At 35.4% G+C, this 12,971-nt stretch overlaps 1 non-coding gene across 1 annotated transcript; it reads left to right on the plus strand.

The window, feature by feature from the left end:
• The first annotated feature begins 12,602 nt into the window (after positions 1 to 12,602).
• Positions 12,603 to 12,704, plus strand: LOC116589580. Its single transcript, XR_004285350.1, has one exon. It is a non-coding gene; the product is annotated as a U6 spliceosomal RNA (small nuclear RNA).
• The last annotated feature ends 267 nt before the right edge of the window (positions 12,705 to 12,971 follow it).

Here is a 12,971-nt window from a genome sequence, read left to right on the forward strand (position 1 = left end):
TTTTTCCATGAGAGTGACATCAATAGATCTGTGTTTTGGAATGGTCCCTCAAACAGCAGCAAAGAAATTGATGGACGGCGAAATGGGGAGAGGGGAGATTAATGAAAGGAATTATGTAGTGTAGGCAATAGTATGAATGAAGTCTTGGCTATGATGATGGCAACATGGAGATCGATTGTATCTCGAATCTGTGGGACTGATAAATATCTAGATGTGGAAAGGAAGAAAGGTAGAATGTAAGGATGACTTCAAAGATGGATAATGGTGTTCTTGTTCTCTGAGATGTTAACTCATTAACTGTTAATTAACCATTAAATTAACAATTTCTCAACCATTTTGGAAATGAATCTTTAAAACTTGGCCCTATTAACCAATTTCTATTTGGAACCAGAAAATTCTTTGCTGTGTGTTTGGGAGGACATGTTCTATAAAATTTAAAATGTTTAGTGGCATCTCTGGATCTACCCATCATATGCCAGCAGTACTCCTCTACTTCAGTTGTCTCTAGATATTACCAAGTATCCCTGGGGGCACAAAATCACTACTGGTTGGAAACTGCTGGGTTCATAGTAGATAGAGTAGGTTTGGGGTAGAGAGAGATGAGTCCACTTTTATACTTTTACTTTCATCATGTCTGTGTGGCATATAATTGGATACCCTGCACTGCAGTTGGAGGGAGGAACCTGAGACTCACTGTAAAGATCTCGGATGGGATTTCAGAATATTAAGTGTACCTGTGACAATTGAGACTTGGGTAAAAACCAGATTGCCCACAGAGTTTAAGAACGGAAGACCATGAAGAAGCATCTAGGAACTGCAACATTTGGAGCTAATGTAAACTGAAGACACTGAGTTTGTCAAAGTGACCAAGAAGGACAACCTGAGAGTCTTCTTTCTCTTCCCTCTTTGTGCCTCTCAACAAATAGGTAGTTACACAACTTTTCCAATAGTAATTACTAAACTGCAAAAGAAAACAAAAACACAACATCACCCAAAGAAGTGCTTTAGGGACCCAAACTGAGGATTTAAACTACTTGTAGAGTTTGGTAAATAACTGTGGAAAGGGATGTTATCTCATAGTAACTCCAAAATATTTTTTTAAAGATTTTTATTTATTTGACAGAGAGAGAGAGATCACAAGTAGGCAGAGAGGCAGGCAGAGAGAGTGGGGGAAGCAGGTTTCCCACTGAGCAGAGAGCCCAGATGCGGGGTTCCATCCCAGGACCCTGAGATCATGACCAGAGCCAAAGGCAGAGGCTTAATCCACTGAGCCACCCAGGCGCTCCATAAGTCCAAATTTTAAAACAATTTTTTAAACCTCTTCACTCTGAAAAAAGTATTAGATGACAAGTTGTAAGAGTATTTTTAAATTTGTGGTACCAGGGTCTCATTTCTGGACAGATTCTGTTTAATGTTGCCAAAAGTGAAAACTTAAAGTATATTAGACATATTTTAATATTTGAAACCTTTTTAAAGTTACATTTAAAAATGATTAAAATCTCCTAGAGAAGTGAGCTACTGGGTAACAGAACCAAACAGAAATTAGCCTTTAGAAACTACAACCATTAATTGATTTCACAAAAATTAACCTTTAAGCAACATTGTGAGTAAAAAGACCCATTTCTCATTGACTGAATGAATCTGTTATTTTATTGTCCTTTTAAAATCATAGAAATCATTCATGAATATGTTATTGTTGTAAAAGATTCAAACCACACAGAAATATTTAGAAAAAAAAAAAAAAGAATGTCCCCCTTCTCTGATCTGCCACCCCTCCCGCCTTCCCCTTCTTTGCCTAGATGCAACAATTCTCAACTGTTTGTTGTTCCTCCATCTTGTGCTCTGTGCTAGACACTGAGTGCACACCAGTGAATGTGAAACATTGTTCTGTGACTTGCTTTTTTCCTTTTCCATATCTTGGAGGTATGAAAGAACCTTTAGCACCATATAAACAAAAAATTTTTTCTTTCAAAATGAGAGTGAGCTAATATAATTAAATCAATCCAACATTTATCACAGAGAATGACAGTAATAATTGCACCACTGATCATTCAGCTAACTGACATAAAATCTTTGGAACCCATTTGCAGGATCACTGGTGAAAAGCATGTTGAATTTTGAAGTCTCAGTCTTTAGGTTTGATAACTGCTGAGACAAAATACTGTCCTTCGTTTCACAGCAACAAGAGACTGCAAGAGTGACAGTATTCTGTTTTACTAAAATTACCTTTTTACTCTATCAGACATATGTAGAGGTAACATTAATGTAATTGCCTGAGAAGAAAATTCAGGAAACGAGGTGAAATAATTATTTTCTATGTTGCAAAAGATACTTAGCCAATTTCTTATTCTCGTTATTTAAGTGCCTTACCCTCTTGCGGAAAGCCTGGGGATATTTCCTAATGAAAAATTAACTTGGCTGAGGAGGGAAGTGTGACGCTGACCTGACAATTTCATTTGCTGTGTAATTCCAGTTGAAACCTTGCATGACACAGATAATGCAAAGAAGAGATCTGCAATGAATTCACTTTTTCATAATCCTATAGGGGCATCTTCTGCAAGACTGTTACAATTAAACCTGCTTTTTTCACCACTGATTTCCTTCTGCAGGCTAATGCTATTCTGACAACATTGTTCATCATCTTGATATGAGTGTGGAGTATTTTCATATCATCAGAGAAAATCGTTTTATTTATTCCTCACAGAGTGAGTGTTTCCTAAATTAGAATAACAGTATATTTTATTCCTCACTAGCATTTGTTAGCTAAATCCCATGAATAAATTTGCTGTTTGTTTCTGAATAAATTCTCTCTCTGCTATCATTTTCACTTTATCGCTAGTTTAATCTTTCATCTGGACCCTATTATTCACCTCCTTGGACATTAACTTTTTCCTTCTCAATGAAATAAGCAGCTCAGTACCTCTTCCCCAAGCCAGTACTAAATATTCACATCCAGTATTAATGGGAAGATGACTGGATGGGGATTAAAAACTCAGAGGTCTGAGTCCCAGTTCTACTTCCCCTTTCCAAACAAATGACTTTTGGCCAAGCTTTTTGTCAGCTTGAGTTTCTTCCTCTATAAAAACTGGGGAGAATACTATCTGTACTACCTCTATTTCTGTGGTTGTTTTGAGGATAAAGGAAAAAAGAAAATAAATGTCTGTGCAAAAGATCTTTGTAAACCATAGCACATTATACAAAGGCAAATTATTAAAATGCCAGATACAGCTTAGCTGATCAGGGAACTTTTCAAAATGTTAGTTGAATCAATAGCTCTCAGTCATTATTTGCCTCTACCAGCAACTGCACAGAGTAAGAGAGACCAGAGCTGCAATGAGCTCTGGGCTTTTAACCTTGTTCTTGTGCCCTATTCCTAACTTCACCTATCCCAGAGATCAGTCAAAAACATGCAGGTGGGTCTCTGTTGACTATGTATGAGCTGTTGATTTTGCCACTCTGGACACAGCTGATTGATCCTAGGGTAGACATCTACCCCAAACTGAACTAACCAAGACTCTTCTCTGAAAATCTGATCTTTGCTAGGGAGACAAGCTTTCCATGTCATTAAAGTGGAATCAATTAATGATTATGACCTAGAGAGAAACATCTTGAATTGTTGTTGTTAACATGCCCAGCTTTACTATTGATTCCTTTGATTCCTAGGTCCTTCCTAGGATTAGGTACTCCCTAGTATTCTGTAAGGTAAGTAGATAAAAAACAAATAATATGTACCTCATAGGGTTGCATAGTGTGCTTACAATAGCACCTGGGACTCAATAAGCATTCAGTAAGTATTAGCTGTTGCTATTATTAAATTACTTCGAATAATGCCTGGCATATATAGTGAGTTTTTAAGTGATTTTTTTCCAGCTTTATTGAAATATAATAGACATAAACCCTGTAAGTTTAAGATGTATAACATGGTGATTGACACACTTATATATGGCAAGACAATTACCAGTGTAGCATTAGCTAACACCTGCATCATGGCAAATGATTAGAGTTTCTTTTTTGTGTTGAGAATATTTAAGATCTTCTCTCTTAGCTACTTTCAAGCTTATAATAAAATATTGTTAACTATAGTCACTATGCTTATTAACATTAGATACGCAGAAGTTATTCATCTTGTAGCTAGAAGTCTGCACTCTCTAGCTAACATTTCCCCTTTTCTCTTACCATCCTCTCTGCTCCTTCCTAACCCCCACCCCTAGTAACCACCATTCTAATTTCCATTTCTACAAGTTCAACGTTTTTAGAGGCCACATATATGTGAAACTGTAAAGTATTTCTCTTTCTTGGTAACGTTTCACTTAGCAAAATGCCCTCAGATTACACCCATGTTGTTACAAATAGCAGATGACATTTTCTCATGGCTGAATAATATTCCATTGTGTATGTGTGTGTGTGTGTGTGTGTGTATATATATATATATATATATCTCACATGTTCTTCATTCATCTGTTGAAAGACACTTAGATTGTTTTCATATCTTGGCTGCTGTTAATAAAACCTTACTAAATGTAGGAGTGCAGATATCTGTTTGGGATCCTGTTTTCATCTCATTTAGATAAATACCCAGAAATGGGATTGCTAGATCAAACGATAGATCATATGATCTATTTATAATTTCCTGAGGAACCTCCATTCTGTTTCCCATAGTGACTGTACCAGTTTACATATCTGTCAACAGTGCAAAAAGGGTTCCTTTTTCTCCACATCCTCACCAACATGTTATTTCTTATCTTTTTGATGATACTCATTCTAACAGGTATGAGGAGATATCTCTTCTTTTTCTAGTTGCTTGTGGTGTTAAGGTATTTAATTTGAGATCTTTATTTTGTCTTAAATTAGGCATATAACACTATAAATTTTCATTGTAGAGCTATTTTTGCTATATCCTATAAACATTAGTATATGTGTTTCCACTTTCATTTGTCTCAAGATAGTTATTGATTTCTATTTTGATTTCTTCTTTGACCCATTGGCCTGTTAGGAGAATGTTGTTTATCATATTTTTGTAAGTTTTCCAGTTTTCTCTTAATTGACTTCCAGTTTCATACTATTGTGGTCAGATAAGATTTTTGATATGATTTTAATCTTCTTAAATTTATTAAGACTAATATATGATCTGTCATGGAGAATATTGCATATGCACTTGAAAAGAATGTGTCCGCTCTTGCTATTGGATAGAATGTTCTATAAATGACTGTTAAGTCCATCTGGTCTAATGTGTAGTTTAAGTCTAATGTTCCTTTCTTGATTTTCTGTCTAGATGATCTATCCGTTGTTGAAAATTAGATAGTGAAATCTGCTATTATTATGGTATTGCTGCTTATGCCTCCCTTCAGTTCCATTAATATTTAGATACTTATGTTGGGTGCATAAATGTTTACAAACATTATATCTTCTTGATAAATTAATCCTTTTATTATTATATAATGACTTCCTTTTTCTCTTGTTTCCCCTATTGTCTTTTATAAGTATATCTTCTCCTGCTTTCTTTTGCCTTCCATTTGCATGCAATTTTATTTTTCTATCCTATCAGTTTCAGTCTGTGTGTGAAGTCTCTTATAGATAGCACACAGGTGGGTCTTATTTTTTCAAATTAACCTAGCCATTGTATTTCTATTGGAGAATTTAGTCTGTTTACATTAAAGTAATTATTAATAGCTATGAGCTTACTATTTCTTTTTTGTTAATTGTTTTCTGATTGTTTTCTAATTCCTTTGTTCTTTTCTTCTTTATTCTCTTCCTTTTTGATTTGGTAATTTTCTGAAGTGATATGCCTTCATTACTTTCTCTTTTTTTGTGTATGTACTGTAGGCTTTTTTTTTCTTTTTTTGTGGTTATCATGGAGATTACATAAAATATCTTATATCTGTAACAGTCTATTTTAAGCTGACAAAAATTTAACTTCAGATGTATATAAAAGTGCTACACACTCACCCACATTTTATATGTGTTTTCCTGTTACCAGTTAGCATCTTTTATTTCAGCTTGAAGCACTCACTTTAACATTATTTGTAAGACTAGTCTAGTAGATGAACTCCTCGGGTTTTCTTGCCTGGAATTTTTAAAAAAATATTTTATTATTTGCCAGGGAGAGAGAGAGAATGGCAGGCAGAGAGAGAAGTGGGCTCTCTGCTGAGCAAGGACCCCAATGTGGGACTTGATCCAAGGACACTGAGATCACGACCTGAGCCAAAGACAGACACTTAACCAACTGAGCCACCCAGGTGTCCCTATCCAGAAAATGCTTTACCTCTCCTTAAATTTTGAAGGGCAGTTTTGCCAGGTAGAGTATTCTTAGTTGGGGGTTCTTTTTTTCCTTTCAGCTCTTTGACTATATCACTTACTCCCTTCTGGCCTACAAAGTTTCTACTAAAAACCCTACTGATAGTCTTATGTAACAAGTTGTTTTCCACTTGTTGCTTTAAGATTTTCTTTTAGTCTTTAATTTTTGACACTTTAATTATGATGTGTCTCATTGTGTGTTTCTTTGGATTTTTTTTTTTTTTTAACTTTCGAAGCTTCTTTGGTCTGGATCTCTATTACTTTCTCCACTTTTAGAGAAGTTTTCAGCCATTATTTCTTTGAATAAGCTTTCTGACACTTTCTTTCTTTGTTCTCCTTCTGGGACCTCTATAATATGTATATTGGTCCTCTGGATGGGTTTAAAAGTCCCTTAAACGATCTTCACTGTTTTAAATTTTTTTTTTTTTAATTTTCACTTTTCAGATTAGATGAATTTCAGTGCTTTGATTTCAGGTTCACTGATTTTTTTCTTCTGTTTCATCTAATCTGCTATTGAAACTGAATCCCTCTAATGAATTTTTCAGTACAAATTTTTAGTACAGTTTTGTATTCTTCAGCTCTGTGTTTTTAGTAGTTTTTCATTTTTCATATTTTCTATCTCTTCTTTGAAATTTTCACCTCGTTGATGTATTGTTCTCCTGACCTCTGTGAACATTATGGTTGTTATTTGCATTCTCTATTAGAGAAAAGCAGTTCTCTCCCTTTTATTAACACCTGTTTCTGGAGTTCTTTTGTTTGAAATATGGTCCCATATTTCTTTATTTTTCTTGACGCTGTGTTGGTTTCTGCTCATTAGATAAAGTAGCCAACTCTTCCAGTCTTGATAGAGTGTCTTGGGTAGAAGCAGTATCATCAATCAGTCTGACCTGAGTTTTTCATTTTGTCTTAAACTCTTGTGAATGCCCAAGTTGCCTTCATTGTTCTAGGTGCCTCCCCATATTTGAGGGTGTGCCCAGACTCATCAGTGTCCTAAAAGGGAGGATCACAATTATTACCTCAACACCAGTTGATCAGAAGTTGAACCCTCAGACAGCTGCAGAAAAGTATGTAGGTAGGTTCCTTCCTCAGAGAAACTGGGAGTTAAGCATTTTTCTGCTCTCCCTGTCCCTGACCCAGTTGTAAAGCCATGGGAGGGGTACAGGGTGCTCCTGTATTCATTAAAAACTGCTCTTTTTGTTTTCTGTAGTCCTGTGGTATATATGAATGCATACTGGCTCTCAGAGCCAAGTGATCCAGGGGCCTGTGCCCTGGGCAGCAGTTAGAAAACCTGGGGTACCAGATGTGTGAACAAGCTTTTTTCTAGTGAGATACCGCCTACTTGATGTGGGTTAGAGGGAAAGGACAGAGATGTCCAAAGGCTTCCCTGGTCTCTAGGGATGATGTCATTCAGCCCTAAGATGTGTGTGCTAAATTAGAAACTTGATCCATGGGCAACAGCTTTGAAAGTATACAAATAGACTTCTTTCAGAGAAAGACTGAAAGACGGGTGTTTCTGTTTATTCTTTCTGCTCTGAGCTCTGGGAGGACAGCCAATTAAGAACTGATTCTTTATTTGCTACAGTCCTGTTGAACTTCTGAATGCAAGTTCCAGTGGCTATCCGGACCAGGCAATCCAAATCCCAATCTTCAGATGGCAGCCACTGAAGCTGGGGTACAGATGTGTGCACAAGCTCCTTTTAGGGAGATGCTGGTGATTTGGTGTGACTAGAGGGAAAAGGCAGAAATGTTCACTGGCTCCCCTGGTCTCCAGGGAGCATGGCAATTAGCTCCTAGATGTGTGCCAAATTAGAATCTCTATCTTCAGTAAGTAACTTTTAATGTATGCAAATAAACCTTTTTCAGGAGAAGACTGGGAAGATTGAATCATGGCATTCCCCCCCCCCCCCCGCCCCGATCCTATCCAGAGCTCTGTGGAGATAGCTATGGTGAGTCCTTTAGAGTAGAGCCCATTAAGAACTGTTCCTTTTTCTCCTATAGGATCCAATAGTCATGTGGACCTTGTGGATGTAAGCCCCATCGGTTTTCAGAGCTAGAAGTTTTGGGGTCCCTCTCTCAGAAAGGAGTCTTAAAAGTTAAGGTGTTGGATATGGGTTCTAAGCCATTTTCTCTCAGGGAGAAACTGGGAGTTAGGAATTCCCTCCTGATTATATGGTTTCTGTGCCGGGGTGGAGTTTATAGTGAGTGTGTCTTGGCCTTCTCTACCCATTTCTTTGTGGGTGCTTTTTGCTTATCTGATATATAGGAGTCCCTCAGTTTCTAGAATTCTTTCAGAGAAAATTGCTCAATGTATAGCCATACATTTGGTTTGTCTGTAGAAGGAAGGGACTTCTAGCCTCCTATGTTGCCATCTAGGACTGGATCCACAAATCGAATGTTAGATATTATTAATGGTACTCTACTTACACAACTGTTTTGAGGAATAAAGTAATTAGTTAATGCATGTAATTTACTTATTATAGTACCAAACATGTAGTAAGTGCTTAATAATTATTTGCTATTATTTGTAGCATATGAATGCTATAAAAGACTATATATATTATCTTTCTTTTTCAATACACATTGTTTCAAATATTTTCACCTTTGTGCATAGAGAGTGATTACATTTTCTTAAAACTGGTAAATGCTGTTAGTTTTTCATTTATTTATGGGCATTTAGGAATCTTTAACTTTTCAGAAAACTGCAAAAAGCTCCTTAAAATATGCTACCCTGAACATGAATTTGGTTCTCTTATAATATAGATATCTGGTATTGTAAATTATAAAAAGTTGGTCATTAAAGTAGTTGTGTCCATTAGCTATTATGGCTATGTGTTTTTCTATTGCCTTACCAATGTGTCATGTTATCAAATTCTGAAATATTTGCCAAAAAGATTTTATGAGCTCATTGCTTTAATTTGTATTTCCTTGATTACCACTGAGAAACACTTTTGTTTATTTACTTTATAGAGTCTTTGTATTACCTTTTTTGTAAACTGCCTATTTTCTTTTTGTTTATTTGTTGTCTGATTTAGAAAGTCTGGTTACCTCCTAGAAATAATGGAGAGTCTCTTGAGAAGACTGAGAATATTACTTTCTCTCTTAGACCCACAACTTTGGGTGTAGAAAAATGGCAATGAATTATTTTAGAACAATATTTCAAATTAGAGTTACAATGAGCTCTTAATTATACATTTTAAGCAATGTTATTTAAATTGAGGTTGTCAGCATCAGTCTCACTGAGGAGGTGCTTTCAGATATGTGCATTCTCAGGTCCTCTCCAGACCATTGCATCAGGAGATCTAGGGGTAGAGCCCACTAGCTGGGTTTTAGTTTAACAAGCTCCCAGACGATTGAGAAGCACCAAATAGACCATTCAAAGATTCTTATAATCATCATAAGTTATGATTATGTTTGTCTTATATTACTTAGCAGTGTTAATATTTAAAAATTTTACTGGTATACACAACAACTTGGGTGAGTCTCAAAGGAATCATATGGAGTAAAAGATGTCATTCCCACACATACTGTATGTTCACATTTATATAACATTCTTGAAATGACAAACTTATAGAGATAGAGAACAAATTAATTTTTGCCAGGAGTTAGGGAGTATAGAGAGTGATAAAGGGCTGGAAGGTGGGGGTAATAAAAGGAAATTACCAGGAACTCTTGTGTTGTTAGAGCCATTCTATGGTAGTGGATACACAAACTTACACATGTGACAAACTGCATAGAACGGAATGCACACACAGGTATATACAAATGCACACACACACAAATGAGTGCAAGTAAAACTGGAGATATCTGGATAAGATTAGTGTATTGCATCAGTGTCAATATTCTGGTTATGATATTATATTACAGATGTGTAAGCTGTTACCACTGGGGAAAATTGGGTAAAAGATAGAAATGTTCTCTCTGAATTCTTACAACTTACATCTGGAACAACTAATTCTACAATTATCTGAAAATTTAAAGCTCATTAAAAAACAACAACAAAAGCTTTATTAGGTTTAACTGTTACTAATTCCTCCATATATTGATAGGAAAATGGCTTATTGTCATTTTCACTCTGAATTTGGCAATTTGTTTAAATTCTTTTAGTAATATGTTTGCAGAATGAAAAACAAACAAAAACTTGAACAAACAAACATGCTGGATGAAGAACATTTAATTTCCTATTGAAAATATTCAGGAAAAAAAGACCATTTTTAAACATAGCATTAATTCTTCAAACAATGTATCTCTAATCTTCTGATCTTATGTGAATTATTCCTAGATAAAATAATAAGAAATCTGTAAAATACAGAAATGCTTACAGAGGAAAACATAACACACATTTTAATTTTTAACTTTGAACATTTATGACTGGGTCCATTTCTACTTGAATGATAGTCCTCCTTAGAGAAGTAAAAACATAACTGAAACACAGTAGAGTGCAATTTTTACAAAACAGACATGAAAAGAGCCATGGGAACTCTTAACTACAGATGGTAGTTTTCAAGTAATTACAAAATAAGATTGCTCAATAATCCCTAAGTAGTCCTTAGGACTACTTAGTCCTAAATAGTCCTCCTAAGTAGTCACACCACTAATTAAAGATTCCAAGAGAATGTGTTTATGGATCTTTGGTAAATCATTGCGATTTTCATGTTGACACAATTTCCCATCTAGCCATCCTAAAATACTCCAGGCTACCAATTTTGTTTCTTTTTCTCCCCAGAAGTCCTCTGGGAGCTCTTATGATATACCTATAGGAATCCTATAGGAATCCTTTTATGTTGTCCCCTTCCTGGAACTTTGCTCTGAGAATTACTTATTTTGATTCATTGGCTGGCATCTTTAGACATTGATTGAACATTTATTTCAGGCTTGGATGATACACATTAATACAACTCTTCATTTGTGAAGAGTTAAAGTAGTCAGTAAATGTTGAAAGACAAAAGACAGATTGAGTTTTTATATCTATTTATAGTCTTCATTTCCTCTGTATGGCTGACTTGTTCCTGGACTGAGTAGTGTAGGTTTCATTCCATCCAACATCCTCTTTCACCTGGGACTTAAGAGCTGACACAAAAATTTACCAAGACAGTTAGTAGAGTTTACCATATTTAGAATTCTTAAAATACAGTTATTAATTTCAAAAGTTGTTTAGTAATGTTCACAAACTAAACTCATTTAATTTATAAGAATCCAGCATGTGATTTACTGTTGTTTATTTCTATTCATCTATTTGTTTCCCTTAGTGTCCTGGAGGGTAAGAATGAGTTGCTGTCTTAGCGGTGGCTATTTGGTGAATATAGCATAGAAATTGGAAAAAACATGGGTTGGTAGCTTTGCTTTGGGATGAATTTCCTCAGTTGGATTCTGTTCTCAGAGAATTTTTAGAAACACATTTATGTGCTGTGTAGTTTAAGGGAAACTGCCCTGCAATAGTTACTCAAACAATAAGAATAAAACTATATCCTTGAAATTTGAGACCAGATTTATTTGTAAGTCTATGTGTTTTTCTCTGTATTTTGGGGATCTCTTTCATTTTTCCTAACATGGGTTTTGACCCCTTTCTAAAACCATAGGGAGAGAAGCAGTCTTTTGTATTTCCTGTATACTGAGTCACAGCGTACCAAATTCTGGTGCCAAAAATCCACACTAGACTCCCTCCCCATAACCAGTTTCTTCAAACAGGTCATTGAAGGGCTCCTGCAAGTATAATTTATGGTGCTTCAGCATTGATACAAAAAATGCTGGACTGAATTCAGAAACAAGGGTCAAACGATGACAAAGAGAACAATTTCAGATTGTTTTACTTGCAGCTGACTACCAGGCTGCTGAAAGAGAATGTATATCTGGAAGAACTAAACAGTCAGCCTTCCTAAGCCAGCCTTCATTTTATATATGTATGCATGTATGTATGTATTCATTCATTCATTTAAAAAGACAACACTTGATTCCTTGGCGAAAAGACTAACATGTTTCCATCTTTCTCCTAAAATGTTCAGTTATAAAAACTGGGAAAGAGCTCTTTTTTGTCATGGATTCCCAAGGAGTGGTAAGACTCAATTTTGTGAGCTGATTAAAGAGCATTAAATATTTGTGGTCAAGGAGAGACTGACCTGATGAAGCTTCACTACTGATGTTAGGCTGCTCTGTGCATGTACTGTCATACAGTGGTACAGTACAGTTTTCATTCTCACGTGAATAGTACGTGTTTTGTATATCACTCTGTTGCACCATTACTCACCATTATTTACCTCCATTTGAATTCTTCCCCATTTTTAACTAATATAGTCTTAAAAATTCATTAACAAGTGCTCACTGTAGCAGCACATATACTAAAACTGGAACAATGTGGAGATTAGCATGGCACCTGCACAAGGATGACACGCAAATTCATAGAGTTCTATATTAAAAAAAAAATCCTTTAACAAAAGTAAAGTAACATTATTGAAAGGGAAAAAGATAATGGCTTCAGTCCTATTTGCCTGAAAGTCTTAGATTTTCTAGATGATAGAACAATCTTAAATATTTTGAAAAATTCCTACGTTACTAGTCTTTAATCTGAAAAAGAAAAAAAAAGTATATGTATTCATGCTTTTATTAAATAAAAAGAAAATAGCCATTATATAACCTTTATCTTTGGTCCAGTTTCTGACAGCATGAATCACACTCTTTCCAGT

The sequence above is a fragment of the Mustela erminea genome, chromosome 4, assembly GCF_009829155.1.
Source record: "Mustela erminea isolate mMusErm1 chromosome 4, mMusErm1.Pri, whole genome shotgun sequence".
NCBI classification, from domain to species: domain Eukaryota; kingdom Metazoa; phylum Chordata; class Mammalia; order Carnivora; family Mustelidae; genus Mustela; species Mustela erminea.